At 37.8% G+C, this 17839-nt stretch overlaps 1 long non-coding RNA gene across 2 annotated transcripts in view; it reads left to right on the top strand.

Moving 5' to 3' along the window:
- LOC308487519 overlaps positions 1–17839 on the top strand; it is a 198075-nt gene that overhangs the window by 143015 nt on the left and 37221 nt on the right. The window contains exon 7 of one of the 2 annotated variants that reach the window (XR_013991715.1): positions 13014–13108. The exons of the other annotated variant lie outside the window; for it this stretch is intronic. This is a non-coding gene — a long non-coding RNA (uncharacterized lncRNA). The remainder of the gene's footprint in view (positions 1–13013; positions 13109–17839) is intronic. 2 annotated transcript variants of the gene reach the window in all.

The raw sequence follows: 17839 nt of genomic DNA, 5'->3' as shown, positions 1-17839 counted from the left end.
GTGAAATTGGAGGAAACTGGGGAGAGAGTAGGGAGGACTCCAGAATTAGTTATAGATTCAAAGATGGGAATTCTCTCCTCTGCTAACTTTGATTTTCTTAGTCAAGTAAGAGGCAAGTTCTTTTGCTAAAGGGGTGGGGGGTGGTTGATGCTGGGAAAGACATAAGAAAATTTATAAACAAATAGAATAGAAACTTTGGGGACTGGGATAAGAACTTGACTAGGTATAAGCATAATAGACAGTGGAGGGATTCAATAGAGTCCTGTGCATCTCCCAAATTCCTTCAGGGAAAACAAGCTATCAGAAAAAGAATTGAAATTCCCAAAGTACACTAAATTGGCTAAATAAACTGTGATACAGAAGTCATATTCTATTTTAATGGAGTATGAAACTCTATAAATTTTTTATATCACAATAAAAAATGAAAGCCAAGTAAACTAAGCAATGTGATACGTTGGGACTGGAATGACTAGCGTCCAAAAGTCAAAGATGCGAGAAACAGCACGAACTATGGGTAAAAGTCAATGTTATGGTGCTCTTCTAACTAACAAACAAATAAGCAATATTCCAAGCCTAAGTGTACATAGATTGCACTGCTATGCTGGTAGCAAAGATAGGTTTGAAGGTCATAACTCTGAGGCGACACAAATTTCAACAGTTGTGTGAGTGCTTAGCAGCTCAGCCACAGTGTGGGGTCAGATGGTAGATGGACAGTCTGACCCAAAGCAGAGGAGTTTTGTGCCCTATGCAGCAGAAGGACAGAGCAGAGGGTCCTTCCCTGGAGAAGCAGCTAAGGACTAAGTGAAAGGCTAGTGTCCAACTAAGAAGCGTGTAGGATTGAAAGTTTCAGTCTCCTTTTCCCAGTAAAACTGGGAAATGTTCTGGTCAGTCTAATCAAGGCACAAAGATGTAAATTAAACTTCAATTATCAATTTAAAAAATGCTTCATAATCTAGTACTAGAAATGTACTAACTTGATATAATTTAGAAATTTTCTTTCAAACCAACACAATACTTAAAAGTAAAATAGCAGAAACATTCTTATTAAAATAAAAGCAAGATAAAGATGACATCGTAATTATTTCTTTTACGCTAGTCTGAAGTTACAGTCAATGAAAAAGGGCTGAGAAGAGAAATAAGAAATATAAGTATTGGAGAAAAAAGAAAATTATAATTATTTACAGACAATATGATTGTCTATCTAGAAAACTCATGAGGATAAATTTAAAAATCATTTGAGCTAGTTAGACAGTTTAGAAAGCTGATCACTTACAAAATTAATGTATGAAAAGTTTACTACATGGCTAAAATTATCAATTAAAAAGCATAATAACACCATGGTAACATAATTTAAATTATCTAGGAATAAATAAAAGTTCTGTAAGAGCAGCATGAAAAACAATTGGAAAATTTTATTCAGGGATATTTAAAAAAAAACCTTAAGTTGACGCTACTGCTGTATTTATGAATGGGAAGCTACAGGAGTATAAAAATATTGATAGTCTCCAAACAGATGTATTAATTTAATGTGATTTGTATACAAATCCCCAATTGTTTTATGAAACTAGTTAAAATTATTATGACTTTCCCTACTACACACACGAGCTTATTCTCATAAGAACCAAGAAAAAACTGGAAAATAAAAAAGAGAGATGGAATTTGTACCACCCGAGAGCTAAAAGCTATTATAAATGTACATTTGTATATTCATAGATAGAGACGGAAGCAGAAATAAACTAGTGTAATTAAGGACGTAGACTGTAGTAAATTTGAAATTTAAATTGGTGGGGAAATAATTGATATGAAGCCAAGATAAATGGTTAACTATTAAAGTCGCATCCTCTACTAGAGCAGTGAAAGTACCTGCCTGGATCTGCCAATTTCCATCTTCCTCCTGAGCACTGTCCCTCATCTCCTAAGAGCCCTACGCCCCCAGCCTCCCAGCACAGTCTCCATCATTCCTGTCGGTCACACAGCAGCAGTTCTAGCACCCAGGTCTGACCCCGCTGATTCCAGGGATCCCAGACTTCCTTAGCAGCTGCCTGGAATGTTTGGGTAACACAACTCAGAAGCATAAACCCTGACCATTAAAATAAGACAGAGAGTTGACAGATCAATTCCTCTGTCCTCATCCCCATTCTGCTCCGTTGGACTTATGCATGGGTTCTGTCAGCTTTTCTGTTGACAGTCTATACGACTGAGCAATAATTGTGTTTTCCTGCGAAGTCGTGGCCAGCCTGGTAAGGATGCGCCATCTTTGATTTTCTCTCCTCCTGCCCTTCCTCATTTTCCCTTTGCCCTTACTCTTGATGCCCTGGGATCCCCTCCTCCCAATCCTCTAACATGCAAGCTGTTCCTCAGGCTCTGCTTTGCAAGGACCTGGGGCTCAGACACATTCCTGCTTCACACTTTATACTAAAATATATCATACGTGGATTAGAGCATTTTGATGTAAAAACAATGCCTAAAAGACAAAAAAAAATATTAGTTTATCTATCTATCCATAAACATGTATACTAGTTTTTTTTTACTATTAGCCCTAGGTTATTACTACCCCTTCTGTTTCCCCCTACAGCCTGCCCTTAGATTTCTAAGTAACCGTTTTATTAATCCCTCCTAGATTTATCCAAATGTATGTTTTGAGGTATAGAAAATCTTTCTAACTCAAGAATTTGATAGATTTGACTATACAAACCTTAAACCTCTGCAGAATAGAAATATCATAATCAAAATTACATAACACATATTACACAAGAAAATATTTGAAATGCCTTTGGTAAAAATAAGTTAACATATTAATAGATTGGTATACATTAATATATAAAAAGTTTTTATAATTCAATAAAAAATATCTTGTTGGAAAAAAATAGACTAAGGACTTGAACAAGTAATCCACAGAGAAAAAACACACATGATCAAAAAACATATGGAAAAAGAAATTCAGTCTTACTAAAGTCAAGAAAATGCTAATGAAAACAACAATAATTTATTATTTTTTCCTAACAGATTTGCTAAGATTAAAGCTAATGGCGATTCACCAGATTGGGGAGGTTGCAGTCATGCTTTCACAAACTACTAGAAAGTCTGTAATTTGGTACGTTCTTTCTGGCAATATGTATCAAAAGCTTTAAAATTTGTCTTATCCTTTAAACTAATAAATCCACAATAAAAATTTGTCTGACGGAAATAATCAGAGATTCAAGATTTATGTCCAAATGCATTGATAACAAAATTGTTTATAATAGTAAACAATTGGAAACAAGATAAATACCAAAGAAAGGACTGGCTAAAAAGATTTTTTCATATTAATAAGATGGGATTCTCTGCAGCTATTTCATATTATGATTTTGAAAATATAAAAAGTTGTTGGTAAAATGTTCTCAACATATGCTGGAATATAAAAAACTGCTTATACGGTTTTTGTAAAATAAAATTTTAAGTAAAAAAACCCAAACAAACCCAAAAACCAAAGGACTCGCCCAATATATGCAACTCTCTTCTCTTCTTTCACACCTTCTCCAAGACAAAACTAAACTCAAGAAGACCTGGAAGCACAAACATTAAAAAATTAATTATGAGTCACTCAGTGGTTTTGTTCCAGAATAACTTTTGCCAATTTCATAATCATAAAATATTATTTTTAAATGATTTTGGACCATAGACCTAAATGTAAAAGATGAAACTATAAAAATTCTTAGATAAAATGTAGGATAAAATCTTTAGGACCTTGAAGCAGGCAAAGATTTCTTAGGGCATAAAAAATTCAAATTAGTTTGTGGTTTTTAGAAAACAAGTGAAAACTGGACTTCATTAAAATTTAAAACTTTTGCTCTTCAAAGACACCATTAAGAAATAAAGGAAAGGGCCGGCCCGGTGGCTCAGGTGGTTAGAGCTCCATGCTCCTAACTCCGAAGACTGCCGGTTCGATTCCCACATGGGCCAGTGGGCTCTCAACCACAAGGTTGCCAGTTCAAGTCCTCGAGTCCTGCAAAGAGATGGTGGGCAGCGCCCCCTGCAACTAACAATGGCAACTGGACCTGGAGCTGAGCTGCGCCCTCCACAACTGAGACTGAAAGAACAACGACTTGACTTGGAAAAAAAAAAAAAAAGTCCCGGAAGTACACACTGTTCCCCAATAAAGTCCTGTTCCCTTTCCCCAATTAAAAAAAAAAAAAAATCTTAAAAAAAAATAAATAAACAAAGGAAAAGCCAAATGAAAGAAAATATTTGCAATGCATGTATTTAACAAAGAAATTTTATCTAGAATATATGAAGAACCCTTGTAACTCAATAAGAAAACAACGAGATTTTGAAAATGGGAGGAAGATTTGAACACACAGTTTACAAAAGGAGCTCTATAAATGGCCGATCAGCACATGAAAAGATGGTCAAAATTATTAGTTATCAAGGAAATGCAAATTAAAACCACAATGAGATACCACTACATACACACTAGAATGAATGGAATTTAAAATACTGATCATACTAAATGTTGACAGAGATGTGAAACAGCCACAACTCTCATATATTTCTATGAGAATGGAAATGGTGCCACCACTTTGGAAAACCGTCAGTTTCTTAAAAAGTTAAACATACACCTACCATACTAGCAGCTGTTCTACTTCTAGGTATTTACTCAAAAGAAATAAAAATATATGCCCACACATAGTACTGTGCACAACGTTCATGGTAATTTATTTGAAATAGCCCTCAATTGGAAAGAATCCAAATATCTGTCAACAAGTGAATAAATGAGCAAATTGTAGTATATCTATACAATAGATATCACTCAGCAACAAAAAAGAATGAATTTGTGATGTACACACTGGATGGAAGATCAAGGGGCACAAGGTAATTTGCAGGTATGAAAATGTGCTATATCTTGGTGGCTGTTTCATGGATCCATACATTTGTCAAAACTCACTGAATTGTGTACTCTAAATGGATGTCATTAATAATATGTAAGTTACACAACAATAAAGTTTAAAAAAATTATTTTATTCCTGTGATTCTCTCTGGATAAGATCTATCCAATCCTGATTATTCCTATGCTTATTGTCTCTTTTTCTACTTAATATTGTATTTTCATAACAGACTTGGGACAAAACTATAATTGTGTGTGTGTGTGTGTGTGTGTGTGTGTGCGCGTGCGCGCGATTGTGTGTGTGTGTGTGTGTGTGTGTGTGTGTGTGAGAGAGAGAGAGAGAGAGAGAGAGAGAGAGAATATTGAGGAAGAAGAAATTGAAGATTCCAAAATTCTAGGCGACTTTTGGTGGAGAGAAAGTTCCAGAGGCATGGAATCCAGAATACAAATGGACGTATGGGGCTTGGAGATGAGTAAGCACAACGTTGGAAATTTTGAGGTGGACACTTGAGAGTCTGAGGTTGTTCATGTCCAATGACCTCAAATGTTCCACAAACAAAATGACATTTTCGGAGAGAAGGTCCTGGATGGCCTGGTAGGGGAGGAGGTGGGCTGAGAAACCCTCTCGGTGCTCTTCAGACCTCACCTTCCCCTATGATGTGCATGAAGGACCACACTGCTGACCATTGAATATCATCCTCGCTTCAGTTCCTCATCCAAACCTCACAAATATTTGGCAACTGTCTAGTCTTTTAGTGTGGAGAAATTAGGGAATGGAGATGCAGATACTCTGATTATTGATAGGTGCTTGGTTTCCTTAAGCATCACCAAATCTGATCTCTCTGCAACTGATGGAAGCATGATACTCATAATGTAAATCCATCTCCAACAAGCAACATTCCCAGTCTTCCCTTACTAAAAGGATTGCACTATTTTGCATATAATAGGCCCATTCAAGATCCTTTGCTTTCTACTGGCATAGTGAAAATGTAGCCTACTAAGTGGGTCGTGCGGTTGGAGCTGTGGCTGAGAAGATCTATGCCAAATAAATTTTATTATAATGACTTTGGTCTGTATCATCAGTCTTAGATAATTGTGCTGCAGCAGACATGACTTTCTTCCAGAGGCAGACTGTTAGAATGCATGACCTAATAATGCCATGATTAATCTGACCTCGCCCTCACTGGCAGGTCAAGAGGTGCAAACTCATAGGCTCCTGGAACTACTGTAAAATGATATATCAACACAGCATTTGGGGGTGAGGCATCAATTTTGAAATGTATCGTTAAAAATAACACCTAATGAAAACAAACCCTAGGGACTCTGGACCCCTTATAAACAGGGCAATTACAGGATTATAAATGGAGTACACTTCTAATATTTTAATTTCGGGTTTCAGGATTTAAAATTAGGTTGCTGATGCTCGTTATTACATCATTATTGAGACTACAGAAAGCTTTCCCTTCTCACCTTACCCTTACTGCTATTTTTCAAAAATACAGGTAGAATATCTGTATATGATATTGTTGAATGATTCTTTGCTAATATTAGTAACTGATCTCTATGTGACCACTTGATTAACTTAATTGTCAAGATCGCAAACAAGAACAGACTCATTAATTTTTGATGTTTTGGTTTTGTTCGTGGTGGTGGAAGAACTAAAAAAAAAAAAAAAGTAGTTTCAGGAGAGAGGGTCCTGGATGGGCTGGTAGGTGAGGAGAGTGGGCTGGACTGTAGAAGTCAACAAGAGGCAAATAAAGGACTCGGTTGATACAGGGATGAGCAGAAAATCCCAGACCAAGAAAAACCCTGGGTAAGGTAATTAATTAAGGTCTGTTTATGTTTTTATTTTCAAGCCATTTATTGGTCTCAACTAAAATATTCGATTTTCATTCAAGATAGTAGGACCCACACAGGGGACAGTGAGGCCATCAAGTAGAGACACAATTTGTTAGCTCGGAGAGCAGGAAGTGTGGGGTGCTGCCGAGTTGGCTGGACTCTGTTCTCTCTCTCTCTCTGTCTCTGTCTCTCTCTGTCTCTCTGTCTCTGTCTCTGTCTCTGTCTCTGTCTCTCTCTCTCTCTCTGTCTCTCTCTCTCTCTCTCTCTCTCTCTCTCTCTCTCTCTCTCTCTCTCTCTGTTTCTGTCTCTCTCTCTCTCTCTCTCTCTCATAAGAATGAGATTGAAAATTCCAAAATACTGGAAGTTACTAGATGGAGAGAAATATCCCAAGGGCCCCTAGAGGCATAGGATCCAGGATACACGGGGAGAAAGTGTACTTGACACACTCTGTCCTGATAGTTTTACGTGCAGCACATGTAATCCTCACAACAACCCTGTGAGGTAGGTACTATTATTGTCCCTATTTCTCAGATGAGAAAACAGGCACAGAGAGTAATATGTGCATATTCTCAGAGCTAGGAAGTAAGGGAACAAGGATTTTTATCCCTATAATGTGGGCTGAAACTCTTTACGTGAATTATAATTATGTAGCATATCAAAGTAATTAGTATGGTGTCCTTTATATACACATAACAGATGCTTAACAAGTGCCAGAAAATGTTAGATAGTATTACCTTTTTGTTTGTTTGTTTTTGTTTTTATAGTGAAACAAAGTCAGTTGGTGTCTAGAGATTTTAAGGTCTCAGACCAAGAACAAATGATACCAGCTAAACTCAGTGTAAGCAGGGAATTAACAAACATGCTTTCTGTTTTTCCGTGCTAGTCAGTGTGGTTGGTATAGGACCCTACTATGCAAACCCACGTTACATCCGTGTGTGTGGTGGTGAATGCCACATGGTGAGGTGGGGAGGAAGGGGGGACTGCTTCCAGCCATCAAGTACACATGGAAACTCCGATCTTTGGTTTGCCTTCACAATTTCAGAACAACCGGTGAAATCAGTAACTGTGAAATAGGAGTAGGGAGCTTCATATTTTTTAGGTAACACATAGGAAAAACAACCAATTATTTGGTGGATGGCCTCCAATCAATGCTTGCAAAATTAAGAAAGGAACTCTAAGTGGTTAAAGGAACTCTAAGTGGTTCCACTCTAAGTGGAACTCTAAGTGCAAGAAAATAAGTTTTCTTGCAGACCCTAAGCTCCCAGCTATTTTGCTAAAGGAGTTTGATGTAAGGACAAACTCTAAGGCTTGGCCCATTGATTTTTCTGTTTGGAGTAAAGAGCGAGATGGTGGAGGGGGTTGCATGTGGAGGTGGGTAAGGTACACGCCTGCCTTCATAATTTTTCTTTTTTTCAAGATGCGTCTTGCTGCACTAATCTCTAAAGAGCCATGCTTAGTGGTGTATTTGCTTAAGGAACTCTAGCAAACTGATATCCTTTCTCCATTCACAGAATATTGAGAGATTTTTAGCCATTCTCTTATTTGAATTTAATGCCTAATATACCATCATTACATAAAGTTCTGTAATATTTAAGCAGATTTCAATTTTAATTGTTTTTATTTTTAGCAGTTTTTTTTCTCTTGCTTGAAACTTTGGGAGGATTGTATCAGGGCTTATATAGTTAATAAAAGCAAACTAAAGCAAATAATCACCTTCTAGTCCTTCTTTCAGCATATTCTAATTTTTTAATGGAGAAAATGCATTCTTAAATTAAATATGCATAATAAGAAATACTAATAATAAGAATAAAGTGGAATATGTGAGAATGAATCTAGTGTTGTAAGCAAAATGCATTTGATTTACTAAGGATAAAAGCTGGCTTGAATCAGTAAGAATCAGTGCAAAAAAGAAAAGCTTCATAATGTTCATAAATTATCCATAATTGTATGGATTTTAAATATAAAAGTTGGCAGTGGGAAAAGCTAAAAGCCATTAGGAGAGATACTATTGTGCAATGCAGTAGGAGCAGCAAGTCACAGTCTTATGGGGGGAAAAAAACACACAACAACCCTAGCTAGAGTTTTCTAAAATTTTGATAACCATACTTGAAACTTATCTTGATGTTTACTACAATGCGTGCATTGTTCAGCATGTCATGGCCTAATGCATATATGAATCATATTTGAAAGAGCTACTAATTAACATGAATAGTCTTCTTCCGTGAAGGTCGTTTATTGCGAAGTTCTTTTTATTCCTTTTTTTTCCCCTCGCTGAATATCGCTAAAGGAGCCCTCAACAACAGCCATTAGTTTAAGAGATTAGTCTGTTTTCTCCCTGACATTGGGTCATAGTTTTAAAGAGTCTTTTTCTCCTGCCAAGAAGCCATAAAAAAAATAATATTTAAACGCAACAGAGGGAGAGAAGAGAAAATAACCGTTCTCTTATTGAGCAGTACATCCACTCATTACGTTTTATTCTGTCATCAACTTTATTCTCTCATCAACTTCTTATTATAGTATTTAAGAAGTATTTAGCTAAATTGTTGGACTTTATTTCAAATGGAATAGATTAGGAGTTTTTCATTGAAAACTGGGTTAGCCAAGTTTCAGTGTTTTTCTAAATTTCATTGGGATGGCCCCTGAAATGTTCTCCAGATAACTACCACAGAAATGTATTTCCTTATAGCTCTGGAGACAGAGAAGTTCAAGATCAAGGTCTAGCAGGGTTCAGTTTCCAGTGAGGACTCTCTTCCTAGCTTACAGAGGACTGCCTTTTTGCTCTGTCCTCACATGGCCTTTTTTCAGTGTGTGTGTGTGTGTGTGTGTGTGTGTGTGTGTGTGTGTATGGTGTGTGGTGTGTATGTGTGTGGAGGAACACACTTATGATCTCATTGTACCTTAATTACCTCCTAATAGCCATGTCTCCAAATATAGTCATATTGGGGGGTTAGGGCTTTCACACATGCATTGGGGTAAGGAGGGGGTTACAATTCAGTTCATAGCAACAAGACATTCTGTTTTGTATTCAAGACATTTCTTTATTGGGTACTTTCCTGGAGACTGCAATGTTGTAGGGGCTATTGGGCAAGTGTACAAATGTCTATAAATGAAGCAGAATGTGCTAAAATTTAAAAGCAAAGGTCTACAGGACTGGAAGGGATGGAGCGGTTACATCAAGCTGAATGATCACCAGAACCTCCTGAAGAAGAACCCCTTGCGTTAGGCATTGAATTGAGGGGAGGTAGGTTTTTGGTCAGGGGCAGGATGGAGAGGGGATTTGCAGTGTAAAGACTGACACAGGAGAGCAGCACGGGAAGAACATGAGAAGGAAAACAGTCAGGGAAGATGGGCTAATCTAAGTTGTCTGGAGCCCACTGAAGCGTGGCAGTGATTGTACTAAGAAGCAGAGAGCATAGAGGGACTGAAGTCCAAGGGACTTGTTGGAAGGGCATTGGAGAGTCACTGACAACTTCTAGGGTGGCGCTGGTTATTTTATAAAACAATATACAGATTTAATGCAATCCCCATCAAAATCCCAATGGCATTTTTTTCAAGAAATAGAACAAAAAATCATCAGATTTGTTTGGAACCACAAAACACCCTGAGCAGCCAAAGCAATCCTAAGAAGAAAGAACAATGCTGAAGGTATCAGACTCCCTGACTTTAGCTTATACTTCAGGGAAACAATAATTAAAACAGCATGGTATTGGCAGAAAAACAGACACGCAGACCAATGGAATAAAATTGAGAACCCAGAAATAATCCCACATAAATATGGACACATAATTTTTGACAAAGAAGCAAAAAACACACAATAGAGAAAAGACAGCCTCTTCAGTAAATGGTGCTGGGAGAGCTGGAAAGCCATGTGCAGAAGAATGAAACTGGACTGCTATCTGTCACCATGTACCATTTAACTCAAAATGGATCAAGGACTTAAGCATAAGACCTGAAACGATAAATTGCATAGAAGAAAACATAGGTACTAAAACTTATGGACCTTGGGTTCAAAGAGCGTTTTATGAATTTGACTCCAAAGGCAAGGGAAGTAAAAGCTAAAATAAATGAATGGGACTATATGAAACTTAAAAGCTTCTGCACAGCAAAAGAAACCATCGACAAAATAAAGAGGCAACCAACTGAATGGGAGAAGATTTTTGCAAACAGTGTCTCCGTTAAGGGACTAACATCCAAAATATACAAGGAACTCATACAACTCAACAACAAAAAAACAAACAACCCAATTGAAAAATGGGCAGAGGACCTGAAGAGACATTTCTCCAAAGAGGACTTACAAATGGCAAATAGACATATGAAAAAATGCTCAACATCACTAATCATCAGAGAAATGCAAATCAAAACCACAATGAGATATCACCTCACCCCAGTTAGAATGGCTATCATCAACAAGACAAATAGTAACAAGTGTTGGAGAGGCTGTGGAGAAAAAGGAACCTCATACACTGTTGGTGGGAAGCAGACTGGTGCAGGCACTATGGAAGGCAGTGTGGAGGTTCCTCAACAAATTATGAATAGAATTACCATATGACCCAGCAATCGCTCTCCTGGGTATCTACCCAAAAAATCTGAAAACATTTATACATAAAGACATGTGTACTCCAATGTTCATTGCAGCTTTGTTTACGGTGGCCAAGACATGGAAAAAAACAAAATGTCCTTCAATAGATGAATGGATAAAGAAGTTGTGGTATATAAACACAATGGAATACAATTCGGCAGAAAGAAAATATGAAATAGTACCATTTGTGATAACATGGATGGATCTTGAGATTATAATACTAAATGAAATAAGTCAGACAGAAAAAGTAGAGAACCATATGATTTCACTGATATGTGGTATATAAACCAAAAACAACAAAAGAACAAGACAAACAAATGAAGGAACAAAAACTCATAGACATAGACAATAGTTTAGGGGTTACCAAAGGGTAAGGGGGGAGGAAAGCTCTACTAGAGGGTAAACAGGGTCTAATATATGGTGATGGAAAGAGAGCTGACTCTGAGTGATGAACACACAATGTGAGATATAGATAATGTATTACAGAATTATACTCCTGAAGTCTATGTAACTTTACTAACAATTGTCACCCCAATAAACTTTAATTTAAAAACAAAACCGAAAAACAACAAAACCTTTCACTGCTACTGAATGTACTGCTCAAACACGTTTACTGGAAAAGCCTGATTTTGTCATTACGAAATTGATTCCTCAAAATTGGATCATTCCCTGTCCAAGTGGAATCTTGCCCTGTACAGAAACATGTCCATGAGGGATAAACCTGACGGGGGCTGGGAAGGAAGTGAAGAGTCTCTGAATGAAGGCGTTTCTTCAAATGAATAGCAGCAAGAATGTTGCAGCGTGTTTTCCTGTTTGGGAAGTTTAATTCTTCATGGTTTGCTTGGCTGTCAGAATGGTTCACATTTTTATTTGTGAACATACAGGGTGAGCATCCTTAAGACAAACAATCTGATGGCGGGTCCCTGGGTGCTCTTGTTCCGAGCAGATGTTGCAGCCAGAGCTGGGCTCTCAGTGCTCCCCTTTGAGATGTTGTAAAGCGTAAGAAGAAGCATTTCTCTTATGCTCTTCACGTTTCACCTACGACTCGTCAAGGTGATGATATTGGAGGAAAGAAGTTGAAACAGTTGAAGTCAACAGATTTGTAGATCACTAAGCTAGAACCATCATCTGCAGCAATGCAATTACAACTCATGGGACAATCAAAATATATAAACTCAACAGGGGAATCAGAAATACATGGACACAGTTCATCAACATGGAACAGCTATGTGGATCTATCGGGTTCCAAAAAATGTAAATGTTGCTTTTTGTTTTGGGGGACCATAGATAGGTGATAAAAGCAGAGAGGGACAGCCCCAAGGCAGCATCTTCATTTAGAAAATAGTAGGACTCCAAGGATTATGGATCCTGAGCTGAGAAAAGAAAGTTTTCTCTTAGTAAGAAATGAATATTTCTTGTCCCCCTTCTCACGAAGGCTAGATTTTCTCTCCAGCATCCCTGACTTGGGGCCATCTCAGCTCTCCTTGAACTCTTCCACAGGCTGAGTTTGTGCATTCCAACTTGTTGGGCTCTGTCGGACATAGCCTAAGTCTGGATGGCAGGGTGAAATTGGATAAACAGCCACACTGACTCCAGGGAGATTTTGTTTTTTTAATGCAAACATCTGTTTCTTAAATTTGGCCATGGTAGGCCTAGGGGAAGGGAGAGTTTCGATTGATGAAATAAGTTCAAGAAGATGCTGCCTCTTCTTTTTTCTTTTTTCTCTTTCAGGGAAGTATAAAGCCTGTCTCCCTCCAGCATTACAGAGGGAAGAAACCCTTTCCAAGTTTCCTCTGATACTGGATTTATGCCCAATTCTAGTTTAGGTGAGATCATGTGGATATTTTTTTCTGGTAATTTGCTGGACTACAGATGTACACTGCTTTGAAAGAAACTCCATGCATGCATGCATGCATATAAAAAGCATGAACTTAGAGTACAGATGAGAAGAGCAATCAACACATATTTATTAATCACTTCCCACATGCCCATCACTGGGCAATATACTAAAGTGTGTTAAGAAGTGTGGAGGAATGAATTCTTGCACATAGGAAGCTTAAAGTTTTAATAGGAAATTGAAGTGATAAAGGACAATGAGAGGAAACCTATGATTTGATACTAAATTGCAAGGTATCAATATTAAGGTTATTTGTAATAGAAGAAGACAGGGTAGACTACTGAGGCTGGAGAAGTCTCTAAAATGGACATTTGCGTTATGTGGGGTCTAAGGTGCTGAGAAACTCTGAGCAAGGACATAGCCCAGGCAAGAAGCATTTCCAGCGCGGGCTGTTGCATAAGCTAGCAACAACAGTTATTGCGTCAATTGTCTACAGAGAATGCCAAAACATGTATACACATTTTAAGAAAGGAAAAAACTGTGTCAAAATTGTAATACTCAATATATACTGATAACAAAAGATGAATACGAGTCACGTTTGACTTTTGCAATTACAAGAGGTGCTCAAAGTGGTTACCATCAGTGTCTAGACACTTCTGATTACTGCGAACCACTGCTTGAGCAACGTTGACCAAAGTGTCCACTTGTATACTCTCAGTATTTGCTAAGAGCTAACTATATGGGGAATTGTTATCTCCATTTACCAGTGGGGAGATGAAAGTTGATAACAGATAATAGAAAATACTCATTTAGCACTTACTATGTTCCAGGAACTGTGCTAGGCACTTTGCATATTTTACATTATTTCCTAACAGCCTCCTAACAGCCCTACCACGTAGGTGATATTCTTATACCCCTTTTAGGCATGAGGAAACTAAAGCACAGAGAAGTTACGTGACTAGCCCAAGCTCACTTGGGCTGACCTGGTATGAAACCCAAACCTCTCTAGTTCGAAAGCCCACACTCTAAGATACTAAATATATGAAGAAAGTGGAAACATGGTGAGAAAAATAACACTGACCTTGCAAGAGGAATGAGCTTTCAAGGTGCGGGACCATGTGCATGTGAGAGGGGAGTCTGGGTGGACAAGCAGTATTCTCATTCTCAAACAATTCATTTTACCTTGTGAAAGCCCATAATGAATTTGAACTGCGAGTGTGAACACCCAAATTCAGGGTATGCAAACCATTTCAGGACACCACCATTACATAAAATGTGTTTCAAACTCTTTCAGTATAGAAGGAAACTCATCAGAATGTTGGTCCCAAGAACTTGTCAACAATTCCAGCTTTGCCCCAGGGCCAGGGCCACTGGAAAAGAGAGATACAAAAGCACATTGATGGCTTTCCACCTCTGTGCAACTTCTTCTCTTAACAGTACCTGTTATTAATTTTTAAAACATTCTTTAGGTCTCTATATTTACCTCCTACATAGGCTTGGATCCCTGGAATTCAGTGAAGATGTACGATTATGTGGGCCCTCTTTGCATCTTTTGGTAGAACAACTAACAAACCTAATTAGAAAAAAAATATATGACATCAGGCTGGTACTCAGAACAGGCCACGTGGGGAGAGAATTGATGTGATCAGAGAAGATCCAGCGTAGTTTTTCCATATAAAAATGCCTTCCTCTTATAGACACTATATTGCTAAAATCCCATGAGTAATTATTCATTTCTTTGGGCTTCTTTCTGTTAAAAAGCCAATATATTTTCAGATGGAAAAAGTATACGATTCAGTGTTTTTAAACATACAGTCTTAAACAGAAGAATTTATTTTTCTTAAATGAATTCTAAATTATAATCTCAATATTCAAGATAAAAGGTGAGCTAGTCCCGGGAAATCAGGTGCCAGCAGGGTGGGGGAAATTTCTCCTGTTGGTTTAGCCTTTGCCTTGTTCTCCATCGGAGCCATTGAGGACCCCCCCACAGGGTTTTCAGGCTATGGAACTCGGTAGGAAATTCCCATGTATTTCAGGGTGCCAGTAACAGAATACCTGACTAACCACTGGCTTAAATCAATAAGATTTCATTTTTCTCATAAAATAGAAGTCTGAAGGTAGTGAGTGGGTTGCCAGTGTTGGTTCAGTGGCTCAGAGATCTCAGAGCTAATGTCTTTGTGATATTCTTGCTGTTTGCCTCATGATCTAAAGAAGGCTGCTTCAACTCCGGACATCACATTTTGCTGAGGGCAAGAAGATGGAAGGGCAGTGACAGCCATATCTGTTCCCGAAATTCAAGAAAATAAAAGCATTCCTGAAAAAGTCCGGTAGACTTCTTTTTAGATCTTTTCCTGAAATATGTCACGTGGTCACCCCAAGCTGCAAAGGATTCTGGGAAAACAAATATTTCAATAGCCATATTATCATTCCAAAGAACATTGGGGTTCTGTTCTCAAGGAAGACTATAGGTATGGCTGTTGAATAGATAACTAACTGTGTAAACCACAGCCTGATTTTTCTCTCCATGTACTTCATGAAGGAGCACATTACATTGTAAAGTTGTCATGATAGAACTTCCATAGAAAGTTAACTTATACTGGGAAACTAGTGACTTCCCTTTTGATGGGAGCAAGAGAGTATAGGTTCTTGTAGGCTGTTGATGGAGAAAGGGTGCTGAAAGGGGAAAAAGGTGTGAAGAAAATGATAGAAAAACATTAAAGATAAATTACTGGCATTTCATAGGGTACTCCAAGCAGTTTTGACTGTGTGTACATAATTTGTCTAGTAGGATATCAGATATTCTGGAACAATAAACCTAATCTGATGCAGCTTCTTAAAAATAGCATTTCTGTCTCAAGTATAAGCAATATGGTTTGTTCCACCAAATACATTCACGTGATTATCCAGAAAGCTGATTTGTTGAGGCAAAACTGAACTTATTAGGTATGTATAATAATAGAACAAAGGTAAAAGTTAGCTCCATCAAACATGTCTACACACACGCGCACACACACACACACACACACACACACACACACACCTGTAACGATAAAAACCAGTATAGGATGCCTGCTCTATCAGTAACTTTCTGCTGAAAAGGGAATTTTGTTCCCAGGTCTCGCTTTTCCTGTTAAATAACCAGGGAAAGTTTATCATATCTGCTTTGGGTATAGTTATAAAACATTTTCAGTGGCGAGCATGAATGAATAGGGACTCGACCTGAAAAGCAGAACAAAATAGAAATTATTAATCGTGTTTTCCTTTGTCTATTTACTGTTTTGCTTCTGAAGGGAATATTAGTCCGCTAAGAGAGTCATAATTAGGAGATATGCCAGATGGGTAATCAATGTGATTTTAAATTTTTATAGGAGAGAACAGAGTTGTAGCTTGGACTTCTTTTTTAGAAGGTATTTTAGTTCTGTGCAGTTAAAAAAAGTATCTTGCTTTAAAAGGGTCCTGTCTTCCATGCAATGATGCTATGTTCTTCGATCCCCCTTCCATTGTTTAAAAAACTGGCCTGATGGAATAGAAGAGCGGAAGGGGCTACTAAATGGATGAGAAAAACTCCCCAAGAGATGGAAGCCTACAAGGAATGGCTGAGAGCTTTATTTAATCATCATCACTATTATATTTTTTAAAAACCATAATTTCCATTTCCCTTGCCTTGTTTCCCAATTAATTAAGATTTGCTTGTTCTCTCCATCCTGGGACTAGAAGGAAATCTAAAGGCAGTGCTTTCTCATATTGAAATCTCATATTTAAGCAATGTGAGTGAGATCTGCCACCCAAGGGGCTGCCGCTTGGCCAGAAAGATGGGCTTGAGATCACCTTAGATAGAGGACAAGGAAGCAGAACAGATGCCCCAAGGACAGTGTTTTTAAAACTGGATCCTGCTACATTAGGGAACCATGAAATCAATTAAGAGGGTTCTGACTGCATATTGTTTCTTAACCAAATCGAGTTGCACAGAATAGAAGAAAATAGAATAAACAATGTAAATGTGAGTCACATGTCGTGAGGGTAAATTTTGCTTCAATCATATTTACCTGTCCTTATACAAATCCTATTTCTGTACATGGGTCATGGTCAGGAAAGGTTGAAAACTACTGCTGCAGGGCTAAGTGTGAGACAGCAGTTGCTCCTTTGCTTACAACCTCAGCTGGAAGGAGAAGAGGGAGTTGGGGAAATGGGAGGAGGGTAGAGTCTCTGGGCTCCTCGTGTCTCTGTAAATATATGCCACGGCTAGTGACACATTTGACTGCGGGTGTGTGCCTCTTCATTATTTTTTCATAGATATTCTTTCACACTAAGTTGAGAAAATTTTTGCCAAGCAACTCATCCAAAAACAAGCAGATCATTTGGAATTCAAGTGAAATTGCATTACATTTATAAAACAATTTGGGTGAGAATTGACATCTTCACTTGGTTGAACCTACCAATCCAAGTGTATGGGGCTTGTGTGCACTTACTCTAGTCTTTTTCTATATTCCTTAGCTCTGTTTATACTATTTTTTTTTTTTAAAAAAAAGCTCTTCATTTTTTACTTTCGTGTTGATGCCTAAGTGTTTGGCATGTTTTGGTTCTATTATTCCATTTCCTTCTGTTTTTTTGCTTTGTTTTTGTTTCGTTTTTTACCCTAAGTTGTTTACCATGCTTCCCTGTAAATCAATTTTATGTTTATAATTATAGGCACAGAATACCCTCTGAAATAGAGAGTTCT

Source organism: Rhinolophus hipposideros (genome assembly GCF_964194185.1).
Source record: "Rhinolophus hipposideros genome assembly, chromosome: 19".
In the NCBI taxonomy this organism is placed as follows: Eukaryota; Metazoa; Chordata; class Mammalia; order Chiroptera; family Rhinolophidae; genus Rhinolophus; species Rhinolophus hipposideros.
The sequence above is the reverse complement of the archived record's forward strand: the minus strand, read 5'-3'. Positions and strand labels throughout refer to the sequence as shown.